Here is a 21832-nt window from a genome sequence, read left to right as displayed (position 1 = left end):
CTGAAAGATTTCGTTGCAATCAATTGCAATCAATATAGTAAATCAATATGTATTATACTAATAGTAAATAAGTAATACAATGATTTCTAACTCGATTTAGAATCACAGTACGGTATTTTCTTTAAGTATCTTGTAGGATACTGTTGTTCCAGCCACATTTCTCTTTTCGCTCTACTAGTAATTTAATTGGAGCTTGAACCCAAGTTTTGTTGAGGTTCAATCCACTTTTTTCGTTCTACCTTCCTTATTTATTTTATATAATTCTTATATAATTAGAATTCTAAAAAAACTAAATAGAATTATTTCTTATATAATTAGAATTCATTTCTTATATAATTATAATTCTAAAAACAACTAAAGTCAAGGGGGGGCGAGAGATTAGTCACAGATATTTGATTGTATATCGATCTAATCTTTTTCACCCCGTCCCGCGACAATAACTAGAATTAAAAAAAAGGGAATGTTAACGCATCCGGGAAGAAACGATTGATCTCTATCAATAAACCCGCTAAAGAACCGAACCAGAGAGTACTTAGTACCGGTGCTACGGAAAGATATGTTTTTAGATCTCGCATTTAAAATCCTCCTTCTTTATCGTATTACATACATTATGGTAATACATATATAATCACATGTATGTGTGGTTAAAGACCACTTGTATTTGTATATTTGTACCCGGAATTCCTAATTCAAAATTAAAATTTAAATGTACAATGATTCGATAGATAAGATTTTCCTTTTCTTAAAACAGCAAAATAGGTCCCTTTCTGCCTGAGAATTCCCGCCAAAAAGATTCATTTATTATTCATTATATGGTTGTTATATGATATGAGACCAAAAAGAGGAAATGGAAAGATAATTTTTGTATATCAATAGATGAAATAAGGGTGTGGAAAACAAGACAGGGATTCTCTACAATAACATCGTAGGCCAATTGAAAGGGATGTAGCGCAGCTTGGTAGCGCGTTTGTTTTGGGTACAAAATGTCACGGGTTCAAATCCTGTCATCCCTACCTATTACTTCTCCTTTGAGCAGTAAGGAGGGAGCCATTTTAGTTTTAGATTGATTAAAATTAAGCATACATAATCTATCATTTTCTCATATTATATATGATATATGATAGTATAGGTGTGCACGATGTATTGGGGTTATAAAATAAAAGAATCCTCTTTTTTACAGTCTTATTTATTATGATAAGAAAGCGCTCTTAGTTCAGTTCGGTAGAACGTGGGTCTCCAAAACCCAATGTCGTAGGTTCAAATCCTACAGAGCGTGATTCCGCTCTTGTTAAGTCGAAAATTACACCGAACTGAAAAAAAAAAAAAAAAAAAAAAAATTGAACAGCAATTCGAATTTGACCTCCTTGAATTAAATTAATTAAATTAAAATTAAAGGGGTCAGTCAAAAAAAGAGATGTTAATTAATCAAAGGTCCAACTGATCACCACGTATGTATTGTAAATATGCGGTTACGAATAATCCAGCCAAAGTAATAGGAATTAGACCTAAGACGATTCCAAATAGAAAAACTTCAATCATTTCAATTTATTTGAAAGGAGAAAAAGAAAGGTAATATCTATCCCTAAATATTAATCTCTATTGCCCATGAATATCAATAACTAATAATTGATAATTAACACGGTAAGGAACTATAGAATATATGGAATAGGACAGAAAACTTTGTTTTTATTAATTGTTCGTTCATTCAATTAATTTTCAAATAAGTCGTATCTTACTCAGACCAATAAATAGAGCTGAGGTTATAGTTAAAGCCGCTAGTAAAAAACCGAAATAACTAGTTAGAGTAGGCATGAAGGAGCTAAATGAAATATGTTCTTTTTATACATATGTTTATAAAGCACTTACCTAAGTTTCAATTTTTAAAAGAGACGGGGATAAGCAAAAATACCAATTGAAAGAATAAGTTCAATTGAAATTTTTTGATTCATCAATCATTCTAAACGGTATTCACAAAAATAGAGCGGCAGGACAAGAGTAGAAAAGAAAAAGAAATAGATTCATCATCTTTGTAGTTAGGTCAAGAAAAAACCTTTGGATCTAATACAAGAATACAAGAAAGGCCGCCTCACAAATATTGATTAGTAGAATTTTTTTTTTATTCCTTGCTCTTTTTTTTATCTATATCTAATACTATCGACTACTCTTACTTGTTACTAGACGACTAAGCAATTCCTTAAAATAAAAAAAGGAGGGCTTACAACAAAAAACAAAACCTCTTATGCAATTACGAAAAAAAGTCAATTTTTAGATTTCGCATCTAATTGACTTGCGGAAATATGATAATTTCCTTCATGAATTATTATAAACTTGTTGGATTCACGGGTTACCTGATCTTCCGTTTCTAGCCCCAAACCAATAATAGAATCCCCTATATTATATTCCAGGAATTTGAGGAATTTTCTATCGCATGATACGTGGTTATACATCGACAAGCAAGAAGAAGAAAGAAATTATCTAGCACTTCATGTCGATATACTGTTTGAAATTGCGTTGCTGTGTCAGAAGAAGGATAGCTATACTGATTCGGTATACTCTAAAAATACCTTTGGTACAATATTGACGATCTCACAAAGATTGAATTTCAGTGAATTTCCGTTTACTGATCTCATCTTTTACGGAATCGATCCCCTACAAGAATATGCGGAGCTCAGCATGTCTGGAAGCACAGGAGAACGTTCTTTTGCTGATATTATTACCAGTATTCGATACTGGATCATTCATAGTATTACTATACCTTCCCTATTCATTGCGGGTTGGTTATTCGTCAGCACAGGTTTAGCTTATGATGTGTTTGGAAGCCCTCGTCCAAACGAGTATTTTACAGAGAGCCGACAAGGAATTCCATTAATAACCGGCCGTTTTGATTCTTTGGAACAACTCGATGAATTTAGTAGATCTTTTTAGGAGGACCCAATGACCATAGATCGAACCTATCCAATTTTTACAGTGCGATGGTTGGCTGTTCACGGACTAGCTGTACCTACCGTTTCTTTTTTGGGGTCAATATCAGCAATGCAGTTCATCCAACGATAAACCTAATCCGAATTAATTATAGAGCTATGACACAATCAAACCCGAACGAACAAAATGTTGAATTGAATCGTACCAGTCTCTACTGGGGGTTATTACTCATTTTTGTACTTGCTGTTTTATTTTCCAATTATTTCTTCAATTAAGAAAAAAAGAGTAGTAGAATACTAAATAATAGTAGGAATTCTCTTATCCCATTCGGAAGGATTGCATCTCATAATTATCTATGACTGTTTATGTCTTTAGCATGACCACTTGATGAAATGTGGAGGGAAGCGGGATAAATGGCCGATACTACTGGAAGGATTCCTCTTTGGATAATAGGTACGGTAACTGGTATTCCTGTGATCGGTTTAATAGGTATTTTCTTTTATGGTTCATATTCTGGATTGGGTTCGTCCCTGTAATATGTAATAATGGGTATGAACTAAGTTATAGGCATGAAAGTGTAAGAACTCAACGGGGCCCGCCTCCTCTTTCTTTGTCTGATTCGCGAGGAGGGGTCCCGTTGAATTCTTAATGATCATAATATTTTGTTCGTATAAATATAAATGACAACAAATAGATCACTTTTTCCGATGATGTTTTTGAAAAATGAACTCGATTAATTGATTCATAGCATCTGTTCTTCGATAGTATCTATCGATACTTTCAAGGTTAGAAGAAAAAAAGGAATCACTCAATTTCCTTTTCCTGGATGACACAATCACAATATATATTTAATTTTAATATTTAATTTTTTTTAATATTTAATTTTAATATTTTAATATTTAATTTTAATATTTCTTTTTTTTTTCTGTCGACCAGATATCAAGCAAACCCTTTCTAGACTAGTCTAACCTTACTCTATTTATTTTAGTATTTCATCAAAGTTTGAAATTTTTTTATAAGTTCATCGCCTTGCTTCTATTTTATATTTATAAAAAAAAGGATTCCTTCTCTTTTTTTTGGTTGTCCATTACTTATTATATTATATTATACTTATTTATACTTATACTTATTTTATACTTATTTATACTTATTTTATACTTATTATATTATCCTTATTACTTATTCGATTACTTTATTACTTATTCTATTATCTATTATAATCTATTATCTATTATAAGTAAATCTAAAAAAATAAAGGGTTCTGAAAAATCTGGAAAAATATAAACTAAGAATAGAAATCTTTGACGAATGGGATCCGGAATTGTTATTATTTCGACACAAGAAAAGGAATTTTACACATCCTTTTCTTGTGCCGAAGGCTAGGAAGACGAAGAATACTCCCTGTAATTATTTGTTCCCCTCATTTATCCTTCCTTTCTATTCTCCGCTTACTTATCTTATGTTTAGTATCTAATCAAATTGAATTTAGAAAACAAAACCCATTCTGTGACATTTCAATCTGACAATAGGGATATAATTACACCCCTCCCATTTAGATTGAAAAAAGAAAAGAAGGGGTAAAGACAAATAGTCTTCTTCACAATATACAGATTTTGAATGCGGTAAAAGTAATTCCTAGAGAAAGAATATAAACAAGCAAAAGACTTTTCATACTTTTTTCATCATACCTAACCTAATTGCCAGGAAGAATTTGTTCTTTTTTACAAATTTGATGTTGATAAATCCACGGATCTAGAAATTCATTTCGGACACTTGAACCTTTTCAAATTGTTTCTTTTTAAGAACCAAAAAGATTTGTGCAAAAACAATAGATGCCAAGAAGAACAAAAGGCCTTGGACACGTAGTGGATCTTGAAGTACTATTTCTGCATCCCCCTGACCAAATCCACCCACATTAGGATTACTTGTTAATGGTTGATCAAGTTTGATAGATTCACCCTCTGAAACAAGAAGTTCTGGTCCTGGGGGGATAATATCAACCACTTGATGTCCATCCAATGCATCCGTTATGGTTATTTCGTACCCCCCTTTTTCTTTTCGTATGATTTTGCTTACTATACCTGTTGCCGTAGCATTATAAATTGTATTGTTACTTTTGTTCCCGTCGGGATAAATCTGACCCCTTCCCCTATTTCCGCCTACGTATATGGGATATTTTAAGAAATGAACATCCTTATTACTAGCAGGGTCTGGGGAAAGAATAGGAAAGGTGATTTCACTATATTTTTGACCAGGAACAGGACCTATCACAAGAATATTTTTCTGAGTGGGGCGGTAGTTCTGAAAAGACAGATTGCCTATCTTTTCTTTCATCTCGGGCGAAATACGATCAGGTGGGGCTAACTCAAACCCCTCCGGTAAAATAAGAACAGCACCCACATTCAAAGCCCCTTTCTTACCATTAGCAAGAACTTGTTTCAGTTGCATATCATAAGGAATTCTAACAACCGCTTCAAATACAGTATCAGGAAGTACCGCTTGTGGAACCTCAATATCCACGGGTTTATTAGCTAAATGGCAATTGGCACATACAATACGCCCAGTTGCTTCTCGTGGATTTTCATACCCCTGCTGCGCAAAAATGGGATATGCATTTGAAATGGATGCCCCGGTTATTATATAGATCATGAGCGATACGGAAATGGATCGAGTAATCTCCTCCTTTATCCAAGAAAAAGTATTTCTAGTTTGCATGGTACAATCATTGATCCCGAAAATTTCTACAATAAAATTAGGTAGGTCACTAGTATAGTTCCCTATCCACGATTCTGCTATTTACTTTTACTGAAAAAAAAAAAAATTTACTGAAATAGAGGAGGAATTGTATTCCCCTGATGGGTAGAAAGAGTAAAGTAAGTACGACTTTGCATTCTTTGCTTATATACAAAGTAAGAAAGATTCTAATTGAATCCGTGAATCATTTTTCAGTCAGTCAGTGAATGATAAATAACTACAAGTGACGGCGATACATGATTTAAATAACGAAAGATCGAATATTTAAAAATTGTATCTAGAATGACTGGAAGGGTACAAGCAAGAACAGATATAATTTGATCATTATGAGCAAATCCAAAATCTTTGTAGATATAGCCAATCATTAGTTCCCAACCGTGGTGCGAATGGAATCCGACACAGAACTCAGTTAATAAAAGAATAGAAAAAGCTTTTATTGTGTCGCTTAAATTATATAGGAATTCTTGAACCCAAGAGTTAAGAATAACAAGTTCTTCATTACCCAAAATAGAATAACCACTTAGAATAACGAAACAGATTAGATTTGTCGAGAAGTGCAAAATCGTATGGATACGATCCTCATTGTGCATCTTGATCAATTGGATCGTTTCTTTGTGGATTCCTATACGAAGTTTTTGTAGATGTGTTTCCGGGTATTCTTTTATCATTTCGTCCAACAGGAGGAGTTCCTCTACTTCTATGAATTGTTCTAGAATACTTTTTTCTTGAATATCATTCAAAAAAGTTTCGGATTGCCTAGTATTCCACCAATTAGTAATCCAAGATTTCAGACTTTTATTAAATGAGAGAGAGATCCACCAGGGCAAAAATACTATAGATGCAAAATATAGAAGGGGAGTGAATGCTTTCTTTTTTGCCATTTTTTCATCTGTGAATTGTTAATGAACCCACCTCATTCGTTGACTTTATGTGATCTAATCTTTCTATCAAGCATGACTTTCATTATATTATAAATTATAAGATAAATTATAAGGTAGGGGCCCATGAATCTATTCTCTGTTTTTTTTTTTTTTTGATTCAGTGCTTAGTCCTTGAATCTAAAAAGAGTACAGAAATAGAAAATAAGAATCCACTTTGAATTCGAATGTTCGAATGAAATATATATATATATTATTGTTTCCAGATATCTCAATTGATCAAATTCGAAGCAATTGCCCTCTTTCGATAACTGCCCGAAAGAACCGCTTCAAATAATAAAGATTATTCTATTCAGATTTTGAGACGAAGGAGCTCCCTGTCTATATCAAGATATCAATCAAATATGTCGAAAAATTTTCGCGGGTTATCTAGACTGTATATAGTCTAGAGTCCGGGAATAATTGAAAAAAAAAAAATTATGAAAAATATTATGATGATCAAAAATGAGTGACAAAAAAAGACAGAAAAGTTATCATTACATTTATCATTATGTTATAAGAAAGAAATCTACTTGTTTAGTTCTTAAGGAGCACAAAAGAAAGGATAAAAGGGGAGGGGCTGATTGACAAAAGGAAAGTAGAGAAAATTTACAAGATATAATCTATCTGTATCTAACGTATCAACTCCAAATATTGAAAATAAAAAGTTAAATATTTCGAAATACTTTGATATATGAGATGAATCCATTATTTCGATTTCTTGCTTGTTTTGTTACTGAATTAAGTTGAGTGGTTTTACATTTACAGACGCATAAAAAACAATTTTTGTGGACAAAAAAAAAAAAACAGTTTTGTTTTATGTTATGACTCTTCCGTATACGTCTTCTTTGGTTCGAGTGGGCATTCTTAAGAAACTTCAGTTTAGTTCTGCTATAGAAAAAAGAGGCTTCTTGTCTTGAGTTTTTTCCTCCTGCCGAGAAAGCATTTATTCTGCAATTCATTTCAAAAGACTTCAATCGGTACACGCAAAAAATAGGCCAATTCAGCAGCTTTTTGCTCAATTTCTCGTGGAGTCAAATTCTCATCAGTACGAGTCAAGGGAACGGCCCCCTGGCCTCTGATTTCCATATAAAGGACACGCCGAGCATAAATACCCTCTTTAACTTCTATTCTGATGGACTGAATATCTTTCATAAGGAATCGTAGAAAGATGCGACGATTTTTTCCAGGAAAACCCCAACGAAAAATACATACTATTCCCTCTTTTCTATCGAATCGATCATAACCACTACCTACATTCCAAAAAATCGTGCACCACAAATAGGAACTAATAAAGAGACCCGCGATCCCATAGAAAGACATCACGATTCCTTGTGGAAAAAAAACTATTTGCTGAGACGGAAATAAAGATATCAAATTCCTACCAAGATAACTAGAAGTTCCAACTAATAAAAACCCTAATGAACCAAAAAAAAGAATAAAGGCCCAGCAGAAATTGCTTGTTTTTCGAGACCCCACTATAAATTCTATCCATATAGATTCTGATCGCCAACTCATACATACTAGATCCAGTTGCATTTTATTGGAATTGAGAAAATAAGCAAAAAAATTTGACTTTACTTTTTTTGTTTCCGAAGTAACTCTCATCAACTAGTGCTATTTTGATATGAACTTTTAGAAGTAATTCATCAAATTGCTTAGATCTAAAATCATCCCCTTTATATGATCCCCTATACAGATCTACTAGATATATAGACTTTAATTTCATACATTCGTCCGGTACCGATCCACTTGCTATAATTCATTTACCCCTATATCATGTTTACGTATGCATAAGAGGAGCTTTTTCATTTATGTTCGGGGAAGCCGGATGGATGTTATACAATATTCTACTAAATAGATATCCGTGGCATCTAAGTCGTGAAAAAAAAAATAGATAAGATTTGGTCTTGGCCTTGGCCCCATCGAATCTAAAAAATCTTAGTTTTTTGAACATACAAAGATAAAGAAGCCATTGCAATTGCCGGAAATACTAGGCCTACTAAAGGCACAAAAATAGAGGGAATTGTCATAAAATGGGTACCTCAATTTAATATTCGTACCTGTTATTGTTATATTGTTAGTTATAAAGTTAGTTATAAATATATCTTATAATAATTATATTATAATTCGTATATTATACTAAGTATATCTAAATATTATACTAAGTATATCGAAATACTAAGTATATCTAAATATTATACTAAGTATATCTAAATACTAAGTATATCTAAATATTATACTAAGTATATCTAAATACTAAGTATATCTAAATACTAAGTATATCTAAGCGAGTATATATATCTAATATATATATCTTATCTAATAAGTGCAAGGAATGTAGAATTAAATAAAGGGACTTGCCCATCTTTCTAAATGAAATAAAATAGGTGTATGATAAGATAATCCACTTTCTTTATTATCTTACTTTATTCCTACTTTTCTTATTATTATTATTCTATTGTTCTTGTCTTCTAATTTTAATTTCTAATTTGAATTTAATAAAGAAAGAGTTTATTACAAATTGAGAAAGAGTTTATTACAAATTGTCGAAAGATTCGATTCGTTAGAATCCGATCCAAGAACAGGGATTTTTAGTAAAAATAGAATTCTCGGGAGATATAGAAAGATGCAAAACTCTATATTTATATTTTTTCTATATTTGAATTATATAAACATACGCAATAGAGCAAGATAAAATTCGTTTTTCGACAATTCCATTTTATGTCACAAAGTCAAAGCCCATTATGCGGGCTTTGACTTTGATTCTGATAAACTAACTAACTGCCTTTTCACTACAAAGAAAATAATTTAACTTAAGACTCTACTTGATTGAATTTTGATTCAAAGGAAAAAAACCGTGGAACTGAAATAACTCACTCAGAACACCCTTTAAAGGATTACGTGGTACGATTGGATCGAATAAACCCTTATGGAATAAATATTCAGCCTCCTGTGAACCTTCAGGTACTGTTATATTCAATGTTTGCTCAATTACTCTTTTACCCGCAAATGCAATATAGGCATTGGGTTCAGCAATAATGATATCCCCCAACATACCAAAACTCGCGGTCACTCCACCAGTAGTAGGAGATGTAAGAATTGATACATAAAATAACTTTTTATTTGATTGATAATCATATAAAGCAGAAGATATTTTAGCCATTTGCATCAAGCTCAAACTTCCTTCTTGCATGCGTGCTCCTCCGGAAGCACACACTAGAATAAGAGGCAAAAAATTATTGGTAGCATATTCGATCAAACGGGTGATTTTCTCGCCTACTGCGGATCCCATACTACCCCCCATAAACTGAAAATCCATAACCCCGATTGCTATAGGAATACCGTTTAGTTGACCCGTACCTGTTTGAATAGCCTCAGTTAATCCTGTCTCTCTTTGATAAGAATCAAGACGATCTTTATAGGGCTCTTCGTCATACTCAAACGGATCAGAATCAATACCATCTTCGTCATACTCAAACGGATAAGAATCAATACCATCTTCGTCATACTGAAATGGATCAGAATCAATACCATCTTTATCTTTGTCAAACTGAAATGGATCATAATCAATACCATCTTTATCTTTATCTTTGTCAAACTGAACTTTATCTTTGTCAAACTGAACTTTATCTTTGTCAAACTGAACTTTATCTTTGTCATACTGAACTTTATCTTCGTCATACTGAAATGGATCAGAATCAAGACCATCTTTATCTTTGTTAAACTGAAATGGATCATAATTAATACCATCTTTATCTTTGTTAAACTGAACTTTATCTTTGTCATACTGAACTTTATCTTTGTCAAACTGAACTTTATCTTTGTCATACTGAACTTTATCTTCGTCATACTGAACTTTATCTTCGTCATACTGAAATGGATCAGAATCAATACCATCCATATAAGGCTCTTCTTGGTCAGACTGAAATGGATCATAATCAATACCATCTTCGTCAGAACCATCTTCGTCAGCTTCGTCAGAACCATCTTCGTCAGCTTCGTCAGAACCATCTTCGTCAGCTTCGTCAGAACCATCTTCGTCAGCTTCGTCAGAACCATCTTCGTCAGCTTCGTCAGAACCATCTTCGTCAGCTTCGTCAGAACCATCTTCGTCAGACTGAAATGGATCATAATCAATACCATCTTCGTCAGACTGAAATGGATCATAATCAATACCATCTTCGTCATACTGAAATTCAATGGGATCCAGAGAGATCATGTCTTCATCCATAGGATCCCAAGTACCTGGATCAATCGAAAGTTCGATTCTATCTGAACTACTCATTTTCAAATGATATCCACAGTATTCACAAATATTCATTTTTGGCTTAAGAAATTTCTTATAATTTAATCCATAACAATCTTCATTTTCGCATAGAACCCACAAATGCTTGAAATCTTTAGGCCTTTCTAAATCATTACCATTTGCGCAACTTTCTTTTAGAGTTAAATCATTACCATTTGCGCAACTTTCTTTTAGAGTTAAATCATTACCATTTGCGCAACTTTCTTTTAGAGTTAAATCATTACCATTTGCGCAACTTTCTTTTAGAGTTAAATCATTACCATTTGCGCAACTTTCTTTTAGAGTTAAATCATTACCATTTGCGCAACTTTCTTTTAGAGTTAAATCATTACCATTTGCGCAACTTTCTTTTAGAGTTAAACCATTGTCTTCACTACTATTTCCACCTTCAACACAAATGTAACCACAAATGCAATTATAAATATAACTATCATTGTAATTGTCACTACCACTTAAAATGGAACTATCAATACAGGTTTGAGAACGAAGATAAGAGTTAATACAACTCTTAATGTGATTATTCCAACTATAGTTAGTATCATACAAGTTAAAATCATAGTGGGGATCGTCATTGTCAATCTCAAAAATTTGATTTTCACTATTAAAATATAGAGAATAATTATCCTGATTACTATCATTATCCTGATTACTATCCCTAATTAAAACCCTAATTCGGGTGTCATCAGAAATGAAATTCCGAATGTCTTTGACGCCAACTAAATGATCAACCTTACTGTAATAACTAGAGCTGTCACTACAACCATGAATGTTTTTATCCATATCATTTCTAACCGGGTCTTCGTTTACACTAGTATTTTCAATAGGACCAAGGCTATCCATTGATTTACTTAGCCCACATCTGTATTCTAATTCCCCCTTAGACAAGATAAAATTGAACCATAATTTTTCCATAGAGTTTTCTTGCCTCTATTTAGATGTAAAGTATAATAGATGAATAGTCATTTGATGAAAAAAAAAAAATCATTTATTTCCTATCGGAATACGCATAATGGATACAATCATTAAACTAATAATGAGTGAATATTGAAGTAAAGGATTCTCGTTTGTGAGAACCTGGAGTATCAGTTCATTATATATGATATATGATACTTTACTTTTTTCTTTTCAATTATAAATATAAATTTTCAATTAGAAATAGCGATTTCCCTATGTTGTGTAAAATTCGCACTGAAAAAATTGAAAAAAGAAATTTTTCTCCTATCAAGAACCTTTTTCGTAAAATATCGTCTACTAATACAATAAAATCTCGTCTACTAATACAATAAGTTTCTATTCCAACACGGAACGAATAGGATAGAAAAGAATACACCAATCTTTAGGATCGGCTCAATCCTTTTAGTAAAAGATTGGGCCGAGTTTAATTGCAATTCAACAAACCAACAGTAATTACTGGATTACAAAGTATCCATTGCTTCGAATTCAAATTTTATTTATCTAAAGTATCCATTGCTTCGAATTCAAATTTGATCTCCTTCCATACTTCACAAGCAGCAGCTAGTTCCATACTCCATTTGCCAGCCTCGCGGATAATTTCATTACCCTGGCGGGCAAGGTCACGTCCCTCATTACGAGCTTTTACACATGCTTCTAAAGCTACTCGATTAGCTACGGCACCCGGTGCATTTCCCCAAGGGTGTCCTAAAGTTCCTCCACCGAATTGTAGTACGGAATCATCTCCAAAGATCTCGGTCAAAGCAGGCATATGCCAAACGTGAATACCCCCCGAAGCTACGGGCAGAACACCTGGTATAGAAACCCAATCTTGAGTGAAATAAATACCACGGCTTCGATCTTTTTCAATAAAATCATCACGTAGTAAATCAACAAAGCCCAAAGTTATGTCCCTTTCTCCTTCAAGTTTACCTACTACTGTACCAGCGTGAATATGATCTCCACCAGACAGACGTAAAGCTTTAGCTAGTACACGAAAGTGCATACCATGATTCTTCTGTCTATCAATAACTGCGTGCATTGCGCGATGGATGTGAAGAAGTAGACCATTATCTCGGCAATAATGAGCCAAGCTAGTATTTGCAGTGAACCCACCTGTTAAGTAGTCATGCATTACGATGGGAGCTCCCAATTCTCTGGCAAATATGGCCCTTTTAATCATTTCTTCACATGTACCCGCAGTAGCATTCAAGTAATGCCCTTTGATTTCACCTGTTTCAGCCTGTGCTTTAAAAATTGCTTCGGCACAAAATAAGAAACGGTCTCTCCAACGCATAAATGGTTGGGAGTTCACATTCTCATCATCTTTGGTAAAATCAAGTCCACCACGTAGACATTCATAAACTGCTCTACCGTAGTTCTTAGCGGATAACCCCAATTTAGGTTTAATAGTACATCCTAATAGGGGGCGACCGTACTTGTTCAATTTATCTCTTTCAACCTGGATGCCATGAGGCGGGCCTTGGAAAGTTTTAGTATAAGAAGGAGGGATTCGCAGATCCTCTAGACGTAGAGCGCGCAGGGCTTTGAACCCAAATACATTACCCACAATGGAAGTAAACATGTTAGTAACAGAACCTTCTTCAAAAAGGTCTAAGGGGTAAGCTACATAACATATATATTGATTTTCTTCTCCAGCAACGGGCTCAATGTGGTAGCATCGCCCTTTGTAACGATCAAGGCTGGTAAGCCCATCGGTCCACACGGTTGTCCATGTACCAGTAGAAGATTCAGCAGCTACTGCTGCCCCTGCTTCCTCGGGCGGAACTCCGGGTTGAGGAGTTACTCGGAAGGCTGCCAAGATATCAGTATCTTTGACTTCATATTCAGGAGTATAATAAGTCAATTTATACTCTTTAACACCAGCTTTGAATCCAACACTTGCTTTAGTCTCTGTTTGTGGTGACATAAGCCCCTCCCTACAACTCATGAATTGAAAATTTTCGCAACAACAAGGTCTGCTCGGCATAAATTAGGAGTTAATGAAACCTTTTCGAAGAAATCTTTCAAAAAATTATCAACTAATCCGAAAGGTTCCTTATTAGACCATGGTATTTGATTCGCCAAATACATCATTATTCTATATTCTTTCATATTCTATATTCTTTCATATGTATGGCGCAACCCAATCCGTGTTTTTCAAGTTTAGAATTCCTTACTTTTTTTTTGAATCGAAATGAAAATGAAATAAATGAAATAGAAATATTATAAATATATAATTATAATTAGAATTATAAATATAAAATATATATATAAAATATATAAATTAAATATAAAATATATAAATTCAATAATAAGTCAATAGTCAATAATAAGATAATACTATAATAATATAAATTCAATAATAAGTCAATAGTCAATAATAATCAATAATAAGATAATAAGATAATAAGAAATAATATAAAATAAGAAATAATATAAATTCAATAATAAGAAATAAGAAAGAATAAGAAATTCACTCTTGACAGTAATATATGTTGTATATGTAAATCCTAGATGTGAAAATATGCGTAATTCGTTTATGAAATGAAAAAAAAGGAATATAGATGGAAAAAGGGGGGATAGGTTGGACGTAAAAAAAAATCGATATGCTAAAATAAAATACGAAATGAAATAAGGGCTAATGAGATAGAAATAAGGAATCGTAAATAGAGTTCGGGTTCGAATTCCATAGATAATATGGATGGTATTGCCTATAATGATAGACAAATGAAAGACAATGATAGACAAATGAAAGACTCTCTCAAAATTGTTATTTATTTATCCACTTGATATTTTGCAAATAGGTTGGTTGAACTTAAAAATTCCTTCATTGAATAAGGAAACAATCCAATTGAATTGCATTCAATTGGATGGTACCAACGAAATCGAGTGCTAATCCCCATTTCTTATTGAATTAACCGATCAACTTGCTGTCGAAGATTTTTTTTATTAGAAAATTTTCGAAAAAAAAAATTGACATATTTCACTTTATTTTATTATGAGAATAAATCCTACTACTTCTGTTCCTGGAGTTTCCACGCTTGAAAAAGAAAATCTGGGACGTATTTCTCAAATCATCGGTCCAGTACTGGATGTAGCCTTTCCCCCGGGCAAGATGCCTAATATTTACAACGCTTTGGTAGTTAAGGGTCGAGATACCATCGGTCAACAAATTAATGTAACTTGTGAGGTACAGCAATTATTAGGAAACAATCGAGTTAGAGCTGTAGCTATGAGCGCTACAGATGGTCTAATGAGAGGAATGGAAGTGATTAACACGGGAGCTCCTCTAAGTGTTCCAGTCGGCGGAGCGACCCTAGGACGAATTTTTAACGTGCTTGGGGAGCCCGTTGATAATTTAGGTCCTGTAGATACTCGCACAACATCCCCTATTCATAAACCTGCGCCCGCTTTCATACAATTAGATACAAAATTATCTATTTTTGAAACAGGAATTAAAGTAGTCGATCTTTTAGCTCCTTATCGTCGTGGAGGAAAAATCGGACTATTTGGGGGAGCTGGGGTAGGTAAAACAGTACTCATTATGGAATTGATCAACAACATTGCCAAAGCTCATGGGGGTGTATCCGTATTTGGCGGAGTAGGTGAACGTACTCGTGAAGGAAATGATCTTTACATGGAAATGAAAGAATCTGGAGTAATTAATGAACAAAATCTTGCGGAATCAAAAGTGGCTTTAGTCTACGGTCAGATGAATGAACCGCCAGGAGCTCGTATGAGAGTTGGGTTGACTGCCCTAACTATGGCGGAATATTTCCGAGATGTTAATAAACAAAACGTACTTCTATTTATAGACAATATCTTCCGTTTTGTCCAAGCGGGATCCGAAGTATCTGCCTTATTGGGTAGAATGCCTTCCGCTGTGGGTTATCAACCCACCCTTAGTACCGAAATGGGTTCTTTACAAGAAAGAATTACTTCTACCAAGGAGGGATCCATAACTTCTATTCAAGCAGTTTATGTACCCGCGGATGATTTGACCGACCCTGCCCCTGCCACAACATTTGCGCATTTAGATGCTACTACCGTACTATCAAGAGGATTAGCTGCCAAAGGTATCTATCCAGCGGTAGATCCTTTAGACTCAACGTCAACTATGCTCCAACCTCGAATCGTTGGAAAGGAACATTATGAAACTGCGCAAAGGGTTAAGCAAACCTTACAACGTTACAAAGAACTTCAGGACATTATAGCTATCCTGGGGTTGGACGAAGTGTCCGAAGAGGATCGCTTAACCGTAGCAAGAGCGCGAAAAATTGAGCGTTTCTTATCACAACCCTTTTTCGTAGCGGAAGTATTTACTGGTTCCCCGGGGAAATATGTTGGCCTAGCAGAAACAATTAGAGGATTTCAATTGATCCTTTCCGGAGAATTAGACGGTCTTCCTGAACAGGCCTTTTATTTGGTAGGTAACATCGATGAAGCTACTGCGAAGGCTACGAACTTAGAAATGGAGAGCAAATTGAATAAATGACCTTAAATCTTTGCGTACTCACCCATAATCGAATTGTTTGGGATTCAGAAGTGAAAGAAATCATTTTATCTACTAATAGCGGACAAATTGGCGTATTACCAAATCACGCGCCTATTGCCACAGTTGTAGATATAGGTATTTTGAGAATACGCCTTAACGACCAATGGTTAACGATGGCTCTGATGGGTGGTTTTGCTAGAATAGTCAATAATGAAATCACTATTTTTGGAAAGGATGCGGAAAAGGGTAGTGACATTGATCCACAAGAAGCTCAGCAAGCTCTTGAAATAGCGGAAGCTAACTTGAGGAAAGCTGAAGGCAAGAGGCAAACAATTGAGGCAAATCTAGCTCTCAGATGGGCTAGGACACGAGTAAAGGCTATCAACGCGATTTCGTAACTAGTTGGTTAATCGAAAGAATTTCCGTATAAACAGAACTTTCGTTTCTACATCCCATTTTTATTCTGCTGATTAAATAGAATCAAATACAATCAAAAGTGAAATAGTGAAATTTGATCTAACGAAAAATTTGAAAATTGAAAACGGAAATAGAATAGGATGAAAAAGATAGAAAATCAATAAAAGAAGGTGGGTAGAAAAACTTATTAGACACCGGGATCAATGGTATCTAATAAGTTCTACCTACTATTGGATTTGAACCAATGACTCCCGCCGTATGAAAGCAATACTCTAACCACTGAGTTAAGTAGGTCATTTATTATCATAAGGAATCATAAAGAGAAAGAAAAGGGACCTATCACATCGATGGATTATAAATCCGATATTACTTCTAAGCAATACCAATCAAACCGACCAAAAAGGTATGATTATGATGTTGGATCATGTAATATTCATCTTGACAAGAAATTATCTAAATAATATGATAAAATATGTATCACAAACACAAGGGCTATAGCTCAGTTAGGTAGAGCACCTCGTTTACACGCGCGCCAATGTTTTTCAGGGGAGTCTATCATGCAATCAAAAAAAATTGATCCTTTTGAGAAATCGATGTCTTACTCCATTACTTTGAAGGAACAAAACAAGAGAACAATAGCCTGACAAATGGTTTGGTTCGATTCGGGTGCCGTTTAGGCAGGAGCAGGATCCGAATCGAACCTATCATTGATTTGAGATATTGATAGGGCGAATACCCAGTCTATTCAATGCTAGGCATAATGAGTATAAGGACCTCAAAAATTCTCTTTTCGTCCTATGAATCTTAAGGTGTATGAAGTTTCATCTTTGATTTTTTAATCAGGATGATAGAGACTTCATTTAACTTAGGTTGATCTAGGCCAGAAGCAGACCTACGTCAAGATAAACTTTCCCTTCTTTGAAACACTTTGGTAGTGCTCCTGTATCAGTAATGAATCAGAGCACATGGAACCATCTTCCTTTTTTTTCTAAGAGAAAAAATATATATATGGTAGACTAACTGATATTTCTATCAGTTAATGAAAGAGCCCAATGCAAAAAAATGCATGTTGGGTCTTTGAAATAGGTCGAATCATTTTGATAATAATCAGTTCGATCTGTTTTACCGAGAAGGTCTACGGTTCGAGTCCGTATAGCCCTATATTTTATATTTTTATTTTATATTTTATTAATTTTTATATTTTATTAATTTTTATATTTTATTAATTTTTATATTTTATTAATTTAAAATATTTATTAAATTAATAAAAAAATATTTATTAAATTAATAAAAATGAAATGAAAATAATATTCTTAAAACTAAAGCAAACTAAAACAATAAAGAATATCCAAATACAAATAAAAAAAGTTGTATAGTTTTTTTCCTAATTATTGTATTCTTTGTTGATTGGAACTGGTCGCTTCCAGTTGCTTGGTTAAAATCATTCCCATAAGCTCGCTCACAGGGAGATCGCTCAGAAACTGAAAACAAAAGCGCATTTCAACAGAATCTCATAAATATATATAATATATATTAAATATATATATATAGATAATATATATATAGATAATATCTATAAAAAGATATAATATCTATAAAATATAGATAGAAAATAAAAAATGTATTCTATATATAACTATATATAAATTTATTCTATATTCTATATATAACTATATAATATACTATATAATATATATATAAATTTATTCTATATTCTATATATATTCTATATATATAATAGATAATAAGATAATAGAAAAGAGAAAAGGTTTTTTTTTTTTTTTTTTATTTCTAATACATATTAGATATTAGTTATATATTAGAATTCCTTTTATTTAGAAAAATACGAAATGAAGTGAAAACAAAAAAGTTTTACTTGTTTTGGATTTGTATAGTATTCTACTATACTATATAGTAATAGTATAAATATCTATGTAATAGTATAAATGTAATAGTATAAATATCTATTTATACTATTACTATACAAATTAGTACTATATCGAATACAAATTAGTACTATATCGAAATTAAATCGAAATAAGTGAAATGTAAATAGGATTAATTCCAATCAATAAATCTTAAAACGCAACAGCAAACAAACGAAACTAGACGATTCGATCAAACTGAATTGTTGGTTTGACTAAACAAACAGTTGTGGATGACTTGACAATGAATTCCAGGTCGAATCGACTAATCCGGTCTATTTTTCACATTCATAGGAGTTCGTCTATGTTTCTGCTTTACGAATATGATATTTTCTGGGCATTTCTAATAATATCAAGTGCTATTCCTATTTTGGCATTTCTAATTTCTGGAGTTTTAGCCCCGATTAGAAAGGGTCCAGAAAAACTTTCTAGTTATGAATCGGGTATAGAACCAATGGGCGATGCTTGGTTACAATTTCGAATCCGTTATTATATGTTTGCTCTAGTTTTTGTTGTTTTTGATGTTGAAACGGTTTTTCTTTATCCATGGGCAATGAGTTTCGATGTATTGGGGGTACCCGTATTCATAGAAGCTTTAATTTTCGTGCTTATCCTAATTGTTGGTTCAGTTTATGCATGGCGAAAAGGAGCATTGGAATGGTCTTAGTTCCTGAATATTCAGATAATAAAAAGAAAGAAAAAAGTAAAAATAATAATAACATTGAGTATGAATTCCATTGAATTTCCCTTACTTGATCGAACAACCCAAAACTCAGTTATTTCAACTACATTAAATGATCTTTCAAATTGGTCAAGACTCTCCAGTTTATGGCCGCTTCTTTATGGTACCAGTTGTTGCTTCATTGAATTTGCTTCATTAATAGGCTCACGATTCGACTTTGATCGTTATGGGCTGGTCCCAAGATCGAGTCCTAGACAAGCGGACCTAATTTTAACAGCTGGAACAGTAACAATGAAAATGGCTCCCTCTTTAGTGAGATTATATGAACAAATGCCCGAACCTAAATATGTTATTGCTATGGGCGCGTGTACAATTACAGGAGGGATGTTCAGTACTGATTCTTATAGTACTGTTCGGGGAGTCGATAAGCTAATTCCTGTGGATGTCTATTTGCCGGGCTGTCCCCCTAAACCCGAGGCAGTTATAGATGCTATAACAAAACTTCGTAAGAAAATATCTCGCGAAATCTATGAAGATCGAATTAGATCTCAACAGGGGGATCGGTGTTTTACTACCAATCACAAGTTTTGTCTTGTACGCAGTACTCATACTGGAAATTATAATCAAGGATTACTCTATCAACCACCATCTACTTCAGAGATTCCTCCTGAAACATTTTTCAACTACAAAAGTTCAATATCTTCCCACGAATTAGTGAATTAGGTAGGATTCAGAAACAGAATAACAAACAACGAATTAATCTTCATAAATTCGATTTCATCGTAAATGTGAAATACTTATCTTATACAAATTACAAATAAAAAAGAAAAGTGCGGGAGAGATAAAAAAGATGCAGGGCCGTTTGTCTGTTTGGCTAGTCAAACACGGGCTAGTTCATAGATCTTTGGGCTTCGATTACCAAGGAATAGAGACTTTACAAATAAAGCCCGAGGATTGGCATTCCATTGCTGTTATTTTATATGTATATGGTTACAATTATCTACGTTCCCAATGTGCTTATGATGTAGCACCAGGCGGACTGTTAGCCAGTGTGTATCATCTTACGAGAATAGAGTATGGTGTAGATCAACCGGAAGAAGTATGTATAAAAGTATTTGCTCCAAGGAGTAACCCTAGAATTCCGTCTGTTTTCTGGGTTTGGAAAAGTGCGGATTTTCAAGAACGAGAATCTTATGACATGTTGGGAATCTCTTATGAGAATCATCCACGACTGAAACGTATCTTAATGCCCGAAAGTTGGATAGGGTGGCCTTTACGTAAGGATTACATTGCCCCCAATTTTTATGAAATACAAGACGCTCATTGAATGATAAGAAACTAATTACAACTTCAAATATTCAAGGAATATTTGTACATTCTCTTCTAGCTCAAACGGAGGAATTGAGGTTTCATTCGTATTCTTATGGATAGGCTAATAAATAAAAAGAAATAAAAGACAATACATCATTGAAATTCTCGATTTTTGAAGATACCTTTTTATTTTATTTCGGACGAGCCGAGACAATAGGATGAACAACAAGGGTTCTATACCGTGAACTTTGTATCGCGCACATCACTTAGATGAACTCTAGAGAGTCACATAGAAAGGAATGAAGAAATGGAATATGAAAGAGAATACAAATAAATAAATGAAAGGGAATCGGATTCTATTTGTACTGTAGCTGAGATGAGTCTTGGTTATTTCTATCCTTGAACTCCTCTAGACCAGACTTTTGGTTGGGCCTTTCAACCAACTATTTTAATCTTTTTTTTTAATTAAATATGTATGAAGTATTAACATTCTTTTTGAATGTGAGGAGCCACAGCGTGAACAAATAAAAAAGAAGAGGAAAGATAATGAAATTTTTTTCTTTTACTACATTATTTATTTTTTTTACTACATTATAATTATAATAGACTCTTTGCTCATCTAAAAAATAGAAACAAAAAAAAAAAAAAAAATAAATAAAGAGAGGGTTTACTTCCAGATAGCTAGCTAGATAAGTATGTATTATGTCGATCTATATCAATTAATTTGTAGAGTAGATACTCATACAAATTAATCATACGCCGAGAACCAGATTTGAACTGGTGACACGAGGATTTTCAGTCCTCTGCTCTACCAACTGAGCTATCCCGACCATTACCGACGCATTATCCTCATAATACTAGATGACTTGGGTCTATGTCACTTAAAAATGAAAACAAAAAAAAAAACGAAAAAGTATTAAATTAAAAGGGGAATTTCTTGGATCTTTAAAAGGAAGACTTTGTAAATTTCAGTATGAGTAATGATATGGATTATGAATCATTCAAATAGGTATTCCTTGCTCAAGGGTGTTGATTTGTACGTATATCATATATATATCACAATATATCATATCACAAGACTTGTGATAAGAGAACAAAATTCTGCTAGGATACGCTTGTAAAATGGAAAAGAATAGGATGAATGAG

General features: G+C 33.5%; 2 non-coding genes across 2 annotated transcripts; one reads left to right on the top strand and one right to left on the bottom strand.

Annotated features, from left to right (window-relative positions):
• The first annotated feature begins 1202 nt into the window (after nt 1-1202).
• On the top strand, nt 1203-1276 carry TRNAW-CCA (transfer RNA tryptophan (anticodon CCA)). Its single transcript has one exon. It is a non-coding gene; the product is annotated as a tRNA-Trp (tRNA).
• A 20167-nt stretch (nt 1277-21443) lies between these two features.
• Nucleotides 21444-21516, bottom strand: TRNAF-GAA (transfer RNA phenylalanine (anticodon GAA)). The gene has a single exon. It is a non-coding gene; the product is annotated as a tRNA-Phe (tRNA).
• Between the last annotated feature and the right edge of the window lie 316 nt (nt 21517-21832).

This window comes from Durio zibethinus, unplaced genomic scaffold (genome assembly GCF_047325235.1).
Source record: "Durio zibethinus cultivar Kanyao isolate XHJ-2024 unplaced genomic scaffold, ASM4732523v1 HiC_scaffold_2, whole genome shotgun sequence".
NCBI classification, from domain to species: Eukaryota; Viridiplantae; Streptophyta; class Magnoliopsida; order Malvales; family Malvaceae; genus Durio; species Durio zibethinus.
Note: the sequence above shows the minus strand (reverse complement) of the source record. Positions and strands in the feature narration are given on the sequence as shown.